This window comes from Lipotes vexillifer, unplaced genomic scaffold (assembly GCF_000442215.2).
Source record: "Lipotes vexillifer unplaced genomic scaffold, Lipotes_vexillifer_v1.1 scaffold1019, whole genome shotgun sequence".
Lineage (NCBI taxonomy): Eukaryota > Metazoa > Chordata > Mammalia > Artiodactyla > Lipotidae > Lipotes > Lipotes vexillifer.
The window spans coordinates 913,949-922,476 of NW_006776835.1; positions in this window are offsets into that span (position 1 = coordinate 913,949).

Genomic DNA, 8,528 nt, shown 5'->3' on the forward strand with positions numbered 1-8,528 from the left:
TGTGCTCACCCAAAAAAAAAAAAAAAAAAAAGTCTGTAATAACTCTATCATCTGGGTAATTTCTAGGTAGGTTTCAATTGATTGGTTTTTCTTTTCATTATGAGTCATATTTTCCTGTTTCTTTTTTACCTGCTAATTTGTATTGGTTGCCAGGCATTAAGAATTTTATTTTATCAATTGCTGGATTTTTGTGTGTGTGTGTGTATTCTTTTTTTGCGGTTCGCGGGCCCCTCACTGTGCGGCCACCCCCCACCCCCCAGCCCCCGCGCACGGAGCACAGGCTCCAGACGCGCAGGCTCAGGGGCCATGGCCCACGGGCCCAGCCGCTCCGCGGCACGCAGGATCCTGCCGGGACCGGGGCACGAAGCCGCGCCCCCTGCACCAGCAGGCAGATCCCCAACCACTGCGCCACCAGGGAAGCCTTGTGTGTGTGTATTCTTATAATTGTCCTTGAGCTTTGTCCTGGGGTGCAAAAGTTACTTGAAAGCAGTTTGGTCCTTTCAGATCTTACTTTTGTTAGAGGGGACCAGAGCAGTGTTTAGTTTTTTCCCACTTCCGAGCCAAAATTTCTTCTGACGCTGGCTCTACTCAATGTCCCATTAATTGTGTGGTTTCTACTCTGGTTTGTGGGAACCAGCACTATCCGCAGCTCTCTGTGAGCTCCAAGGATTATTCTCTCTCATCCTTTTGGGTGGTGCGCACCGTGCTTTCTGGTGGTTTCCTCACATGCATGCACTGAGCAGAATGACTGCAGAGGTACCCTGTGTAGAGCTCTAGAGTTCTCTGTGTGCAGCTCTTGCCCTTTTGATTCTCTGCCTTGTGTTCAGTACTCCCAGCTTTTCAGTGTCTTCTCAGTGTGGGGAGGCTGCCAGACTTCACCTGCTTTCCTCTCGCCGCGCTCTGGTCTGGAAACTTTCTTCAGGCAGTGAGGTGGGGCATTTATAGTGCTCACCTCATTTGTTTCCTTACTCCCAGAAGTCACTATTTTTCCCTGTCTGGCACCCAATGTCTTGAGAACCACCGTTTCATATATTTTGCGGGGTATTTTGGTTGTCTTAGGTGGGGATGTAAATCCAGTCCCTGTTACTCCATCTCAGCTGGATGCAGAAATCCTTACGATCTTTGGTTGATTTGTTCAGCTGGCATTTATTGAGGGCAAGCTCGCTGTGTGCCCACCTCATGGCAGGCTTGCTCGTCTCCAAACACGCCAAATTTTCCTGTCTCAGGGCCTTTGCGTGGGCCCTCTTCTCTGTCCAGGATGCTCTTTCTAGCTCTATTTCCCTCCCTCAGCTCAAAGGCCTTCTCAGACTAACCTGAGTAAAGCTAATTGCTCTCTTTTATTTCCGTCACACTTATGCTTTCCTTTACAGCTTCTCTTACTAGAATGTAGGCAGGAATTTTTGGTCCAATTCCCCACAGCCAGCTCAGGGCCAGGCACACTGTCAGTGTTCAATAAATATTTATTGAATGAGTGCGGTCTTTGCATATTTCAGGGTGCCTGTCATATAACAGAGCCCAGTCAACTTGGAGGTGCTTGACCGGTGGGAACACAGCTCCCTGCCTGAAGGTGCCCAGCAAGGAAGGGAGACCAGGCCCCTGAACTGAGGCCCCCCTCAGCCGCGCTCTCCTTAGTGATAAACCGAAGGCCCCACGTGCCTGCCTGGGAGGGCTGACAGGTGGGGCTGATGAGTTGCAGACCCAGGTCTCCGCCCAGCACAGAACCAGATGCTGGGCAGGAGCCAGAGCCAAGCTTCCATGACACTGTTGTCTTCAAAGCCCCTGTCCCACCCTAGGCCCTGGGTGGGGATTTCGGGCCTCACCAAGCCCCTCAGAGTGTCTGCCACCAGTCTCTGGGGAAAGATGGAGCCATCCCCTGGTTCTAGTCCCAGATCTAGTCCTGTGACTGTTGACAACTATTTGAATGCTCACAGGATTAGAGGTTGGCTCTATAAAGTAAACAGTACTTTGTAAACTGCAGACCTTCTACAAGTACTCACTGAGCCTTAGGAAATTTCTGTTCCAAAGCCCTACTTTTGACAGAGGAAGGGACTGTTTAAATGAGATGATGTATGTAGACTGCTTAGCACCAGGCTTGGGACTTTGTGTTTGTATTCTAGCTACTAACCAGCTGCCTACCTCTGGCTGAACAACCAACAGCCTGCACCCCCTCAGCTGTGGGCCTTGATCCATCTGTCCTCAATAAGGATTCTAGCTACCATTTTTTGAGCATTTACGAGGTGTCAGGCCATGAGCTCAGCACTTTGCGTGCATCATCTAATTCTCTCATCATAGGATGAAATAGTTGTTATTATTCCCAATGAGGAAACTGAGGCTCAGAGACATTAGGTAATTTTCCCAAGACCCTGAAACTAGTAAGTGGCTGAAGCAGTGTTCAAACCCCAGGGTGGGAGGTCTCCAAGCTTCTAGGTCCTGGCTTCTCTTCCCTTAGCATTCTCTTCTAATAAGTGGTATTTCTTGCCAGCTACTCCTTCCTGGGCCTTTGGGGAAGGTTTCTGAGAGTCCATTTGGCCAGTCACTGGATCAGGGCAAGACAGGGTCTAAAACCTCCAGCTGAGAGTCTGCCCCGAGGCCCAGCTCTGAGCTTGTGGAGTTGGCAGTGAGGAAGTCTCTGAGAGTCAAAGAAAATCCCATGTTAAAAACACTGCCCTCGGGGAAAGAGAGGGGGTTGGGCAGGAACCCACAGACCCAAGGGTTCACTTAGCAAGTGCCTGCCAGCTGGTTCTCCAGGAGCAGCCAGTTGTACATTCCCCACAGGATGGCGGGAGCTGCAGATACAGGCAGGCGAGTGAATCTGGCCCGTGGGAGCTCCACATGGGCAAGGTCACTCTGATGGGGCCACCCAGGGGGCCTGGCCTCTCTAGGAGGGGATGGAGCTTGAACCAGCCTTGGAGCACCTCACCAATTTGGATGAAGGAGTGGGGGTGGGATGGGCAGCCTTTTCAGCACAGAGAAGCCCTGAGTGCCACTCAGGCCATCCCACCTTTCCTGGGCTCCTGGCCTGTGCCCCACTATGTGTCCACACCACAGTCCCTAAGTGAGGGGTCATTAGTGCTTGGTAGATGAAGAAACTGAGCCCAGGGTCCAAGACTGCGGGTGGGATGTGCTGAATGCCAGGTGATGAGTTGGATTATTCTTGGGGAGGCCGTGGAGGGCCATGGGAGATTCCTAAGCATCAGTAGGTTACCTGGGCAATGTCTGGGGCAGCTTATTGCAGGGGACAAGAGCAGAGGCCAGAGACAGTGTAGAGGCTGTCGGAGCAATCTTTATTTTTTGGCCGTGCTGCACAGCATGCGGGATCTTAGTTCCCCAACTAGGGATCGAACCCACACCCCCTGCCGTGGAAGTGCCGAGTCCCAACCACAGGGAATTCCCTGTTGGAGCAATCTTGAGGGGCTATGAGGCAGTCCCGGGCCTGGGCGAGAGCTGGAAAGGCCTGGGCGATGGGGCTGGGCTGATGGGAGGTGCAGAAAATGTAAACAGTAAGGGATCTTAAAGACCATCTACCCAACCCATTTGTTTTACACAGGAAAACTGAGGCCCAAAGAGGGAAAGGGGATTGTCCAAGGGCAAACAAGAGGTAAAAGGTAGAACCAAGCTAGAAAGACCCTGAAAATTTCAAGGACACCCCACCCCGATTAAACACTGAGCCGAGTTTCCTCCTATAATTGACCCTCCTTCCCCTGGGATCAAGCCCCACCCGAGGTTACCAGGGGTCCCAGTAAGACCCAGCTCAGCTTCTGTCTCACTGTGAGCCCCGGGGCCTCTCCTCCTCTTCCCTGGGCCACAGTTGCTCATCTGTGAAATGAGGCCATTGGACCAGCTGACCGCTCTGGCCCCTACCTGCTCTATGTGCCCAGAGGAAGACAAGGCTAGGGCTTCTTCCTCACTCTGGTCCCCCACCCCCTAGTCCAGCGTGACACTGACACGCGGGTGGGGCTGGCCTCTTGGGGCTCACATGCCTGCGGAGGCAACATGATCTGTAAAGGATCCCTGACCCTCTCCTTTCGAACCCCAGAGAGGGCGTCTCCGGACCACAGGGGGATTAGCCACTCTGAGATGAGATGGGAGGCTGGGGAGGCGGCCAAGACACCTGGGGGAAAGAGGGAGAGAAGGAAGCAGGAGAGGGAGGGCCTCGGGGCCTCAAGGGGGAAGAACAGAGTGGCTGCGAAGGGCCCTACGGGGGGTCCTGCAGTGGGAAGGAGCCTAACCTCGCTGCTTCACTCCTTCAGAGGAGTGTGCGACATGCCACTTTCTGGCTGTAAGTTTCTGAGTACGTGACCAAGTTAAGGTGAGCTAATCTGGGGGCCAGGCCAGAAGCAGGGGGATGCCTGGGCCAGGAACCTGGGAGGAGGGGAAGGAGAGGTGTGGTTGGCCTGGAGAAAAGAAGCGGGAGGCAGAAGCAAAGGAGTCAGGGTCCCTGCCTGGGAGCTATGCAGGCAGGAAGATTGTGGGGGGGGGGGGCTTGGTTTTTGTTTTCGTATTTTATTTTATTTTATTATTATTTTTTTTATTTATTTTTTTTTTCCTTGCATTATGCGGGCCTCTCACTGTTGTGGCCTCTCCCATTTGCGGAGCACAGGCTCCGGACGCGTAGGCTCAGCGGCCACGGCTCACGGGCCCAGCCGCTCCGCGGCATGTGGGATCTTCCCGAAACGGGGCACGAACCCGCGTCCCCTGCATCGGCAGGCGGACTCTCAAGCACTGCGCCACCAGGGAAGCCCCAGTTTTCGTATTTTAAATTTATTTTTTATTTATTTATTTTTGGCTGCGTTGGGTCTTTGTTGCTGCACGCGGGCTGTCTCTAGTTGCAGTGAGCGGGGGCTACTCTTCGTTGTGGTGCGCGGGCTTCTCATTGCAGTGGCTTCTCTTGTGGCGCACGGGCTTAATTGCTCCGCGGCATGTGGGATCTTCCCGGACCAGGGCTCGAACCCATGTCCCCTGCATTGGTAGGTGGATTCCCAACCACTGTGCCACCAGGGAAGTCCCGTGTGGGGGACTTTGAATGATGCCTGGTCCCTGATGAGTCACTGTCTGGTGTCACATACAGCCCCAGACACAAGGAGACCTGGCATGGAGGGGCAGAAAGCATAAATTTGGAGCAGGGCCAGGCCTAGATTTCAGACCTTTCCACTCACTAGTTGTGTGGCCCTGGGCTGGTCTCTTGGCCTCTCTGAGCCTCTGATTCTAGAAGGGAATAGCAGTTGTTTCATCCTTACTGGGCAGGCTGTGAGATCAGATGTCAGTCTTACCCCAGACCCTCCCACTCCCCTTGCTGGTCAAATGCCACTTCACCCAAGCACGCCACCCCTCAGGCCTTGGGAGTGGCATTATTCCTCAGTCTCCCACACCACCACAGTCCCTGGGGCTACAGGAAGCCTTCTGGGAGTGCCCCAGTCCCTCTAAGGGGGTTGGAGCCAATCCAGGACCTGTTGCAGTGAGGGCACCAAATGGGAGGCTGGGGTAGGGAGTGCAAGGACCTTCCCATACCTGCTTCACCACCATGTTCCTCCCACTCTCTGATGGGATATTTGCAACTCCCTCCCCTTTTTCTAAGCTCAGGCCCTGCTTGTCTGTTCCACAACAAGGAGTGAATGTTATTTAAAAGGAGATCAGGAGATTTGCCTTAAATAGGCATGGAGTGCTGTGCCAGGGCGGGGGAGGAGGCCACCCTGGGTGTTGGAGAGAAAGGACTGGAGCTGAACAGAGAGGAGAACACCCTCCCTAAGGGTGTGCACAGCCCTTCACAGTTTACCCAGATTAGTCCTGGGCTGTGGTGGATCGGTTACACAGGGCTTATTCCCACCCTACCCCCATTCTGAGGATGGGGAAACTGAGGCCTAGCTTAGGGAACTGATGGGTGTGCTAGTTGCCAGGAGGATGCCGTGGTCTTTCTGCTTCAGCCCCCAGGAGCTGGGGCCTCCTGCAGCAGGGAGGAGGCCCCTGCAGGGTTGGGGGGTAGGTCTTGAGGCCTCCCCCTGACACCTACCCCCATCACCAGGTCCCAGGCCTTTGGCTCCTGCCCCTGGGTTGCCCCTGCTTGCCCTCCCAGCCCCAGCTTGTAACTGGACGCCCTCCTCACTCGACACCTTCCCAGGTGAGCTGGGGCTCTGCTTACAGAACCCAACACCAGCTGGGGGAGGGGAGTGAGGGGGCACCCCTGGGGCGGGCATCTGCCGGGAGGCTGTGAGGCTGCAGGAGGGAGCTGGAGGTGGTGGGAGTCCAAGGAGTGGAAGGTGGGCTGATTGTCAGCCTCCTCCCCGCAGGGCTAGTCTGGCACCCGGGTTCACTGCCCCATTCAGGGTCTCCTACCAAGCCCCTCCCCTCCCATCTCATCCCCTCCCAGCCATTTATGTCTCAGCAGGTGATGCTCTTGGAATCCTAAAGAAATGGAGTCTTGAGTGTGGGGTTTCAGGGACAAAGCTAGGGGAAAAGAAGCAGCGCCTGCTTCCTCCTTTTTGCAAAGGTCCTGAACACCAAGGTGAGGCTTCAGACACCTGGGGGCCATCCTGGCTCTGCCATTTACAGCCCTGTGACCTTGAGCTGCTCACCTTCTGTGAGCCTCCTCTGTAAACTAGGTCTAAAAATCCCCCTCCTAGAGTCAACAAAGACGCTCAGATAAGAAGGTGGACAGAGGCAAGAAGAGGGGCAGTTATGATACACACAGTCGCCTACCAGGGCTGGGACTCAAGTTTGTTTTGGGAAGGAGAGGGGACAAGACCTCATTCTCCCCTTCCCCTTAGAGGCTGGGCACAGCCTGGGTCCTTCAGGAGGGAAGACTGAAAGAGAGTCTTTACTCTGGGCTCCTGCTAATTCTCTTTGTTATTCTCTGGCCACCCTAGAGGCTGGGGGACAAGGGGAGGGAGAGATGAGGAGGGTTGCAGGGTGGCCTCTTCAGGTTAAGTGCAATAAAGGCCAATAGGAGATAACCATGAGGGTTTACCACATGCCTGTCCCCACCCCAGCTCTTTACCTGTCCTAACTCCATGGCTAATGATGAAATTTGGGCTGAGGTTTTAGGCAGCATGTCCAAGGTTACACAGCAAGTGGTGGAGCCAGTATCTGGCTTCAGTGCCCTCTGCTGACCTTGCAAATATCCCAGGACCCTGGGACTTGGGTTCCAGACCCAGCCTGCAGTGTGACCTTGGCCAAGTCACCTAACCGTACAAGGGATTAGTTTCCTTTCCCCATAAGGTGGGGATAATGTCCCACTCTCCTCTTGGGGTTATTGTGGAAAGACAAGGGGGCTAATGAACTCAAACCATGAGACACTCAACAGATACCTGGTACTAGCTTCTCAACAAAGAAGCTTCCCTATGCCTACTGGCCGCCCCAGCTCCTGAGGTGGCCCACCCAGGCACAGAGCCTGGAAGACAAAGGACCCGACAGGTCTCTGGGCAGAGACCGACTGACAACTTGGCGCCACCTAGTGGTGACTGGTGTGTGGTGCTTGGGGAGCAGGAGGCCCACGACTCTGGGATGCAGGGGTCTGAGCACCACCATTGGCCCTGTAGGGGTGAGCAAACTATGCCAGGATCTCAGAAAGGAGCAGGTCATGCCTCGCTAAACCCTCCCCTGGCCTCCGACTGAGGGTAGGGTGAAGGTGGGCCCTCCACCAGTCCCTCTGTCTCAGCCCCACCTCTTACTCCCTTTGGACAGCTCCGTGAACACCAAGTGGAGCGCACAGGGTTCCAGTTCCAGCTCTGCCACTGCCTAGCTCCCCAGGCCTCAGCTACCTCCTCTGCAAAATGGGAGTAAAAATCCCCACCTCTCAGGGGATGGCACTGTCCCTGAATTCTTTAAATATCAAATATTTTATGAAGTGTCTCCTTTCGAAAGTAATTGTGCTCAGTGCTTTGGTGCACGAAGACATCTAAGCCAGGTCTCTTGCTACTGTGGGGTCTCCAGTGTCTAGCCAGCACCTGGATAAATATTTGCGAAATGAATGAATGAATAAATGAACACACGAGACGGGCAGGAGGTCTCCTTTATCCCAGCGTGACAGGATATTACTGAGGATGTTTTCTTGGTTCTATCGGTCCTTATCCCTCCACCCCGCCCCAAATTCTAAGTGGGGTCACCAGGCTTATTTGTCTCAAATCTGGAGGCTATCTGAGGACACAGTGTTTCCTGGCTTTTGCATCCTAGGTCCACTTCCTTGAGGGGATTATGTTGGGGGTAAGGAGACTCAGAGATGAAGGTCTCCAAGACAGGGGAGGGGCCAGCGATCAGAGGGTCCCCTGGGAGTACCACAGGGAGATGCAGGGTTCCAGAGGGCATGGTGTGAGGCCCCCAGAGAGGTTATGGCTCGGGAAAGCCCTCCCTCACCCTGCCCCTGGGCCTGGGCAGAGTTATGGCCTGTGGATGCTGGTCACTGCGGGTGTCAGCAGCTACCATGAGGCCCTGGAGCTGAGAGGCCTGCCCCTATGAGGCCTACTCCTGCCTGTATGACCCTGTGGGTGGGGAGCCCCCAATCCTGACTGAGATAGGGGTTTCCCTACCCCCCCAGG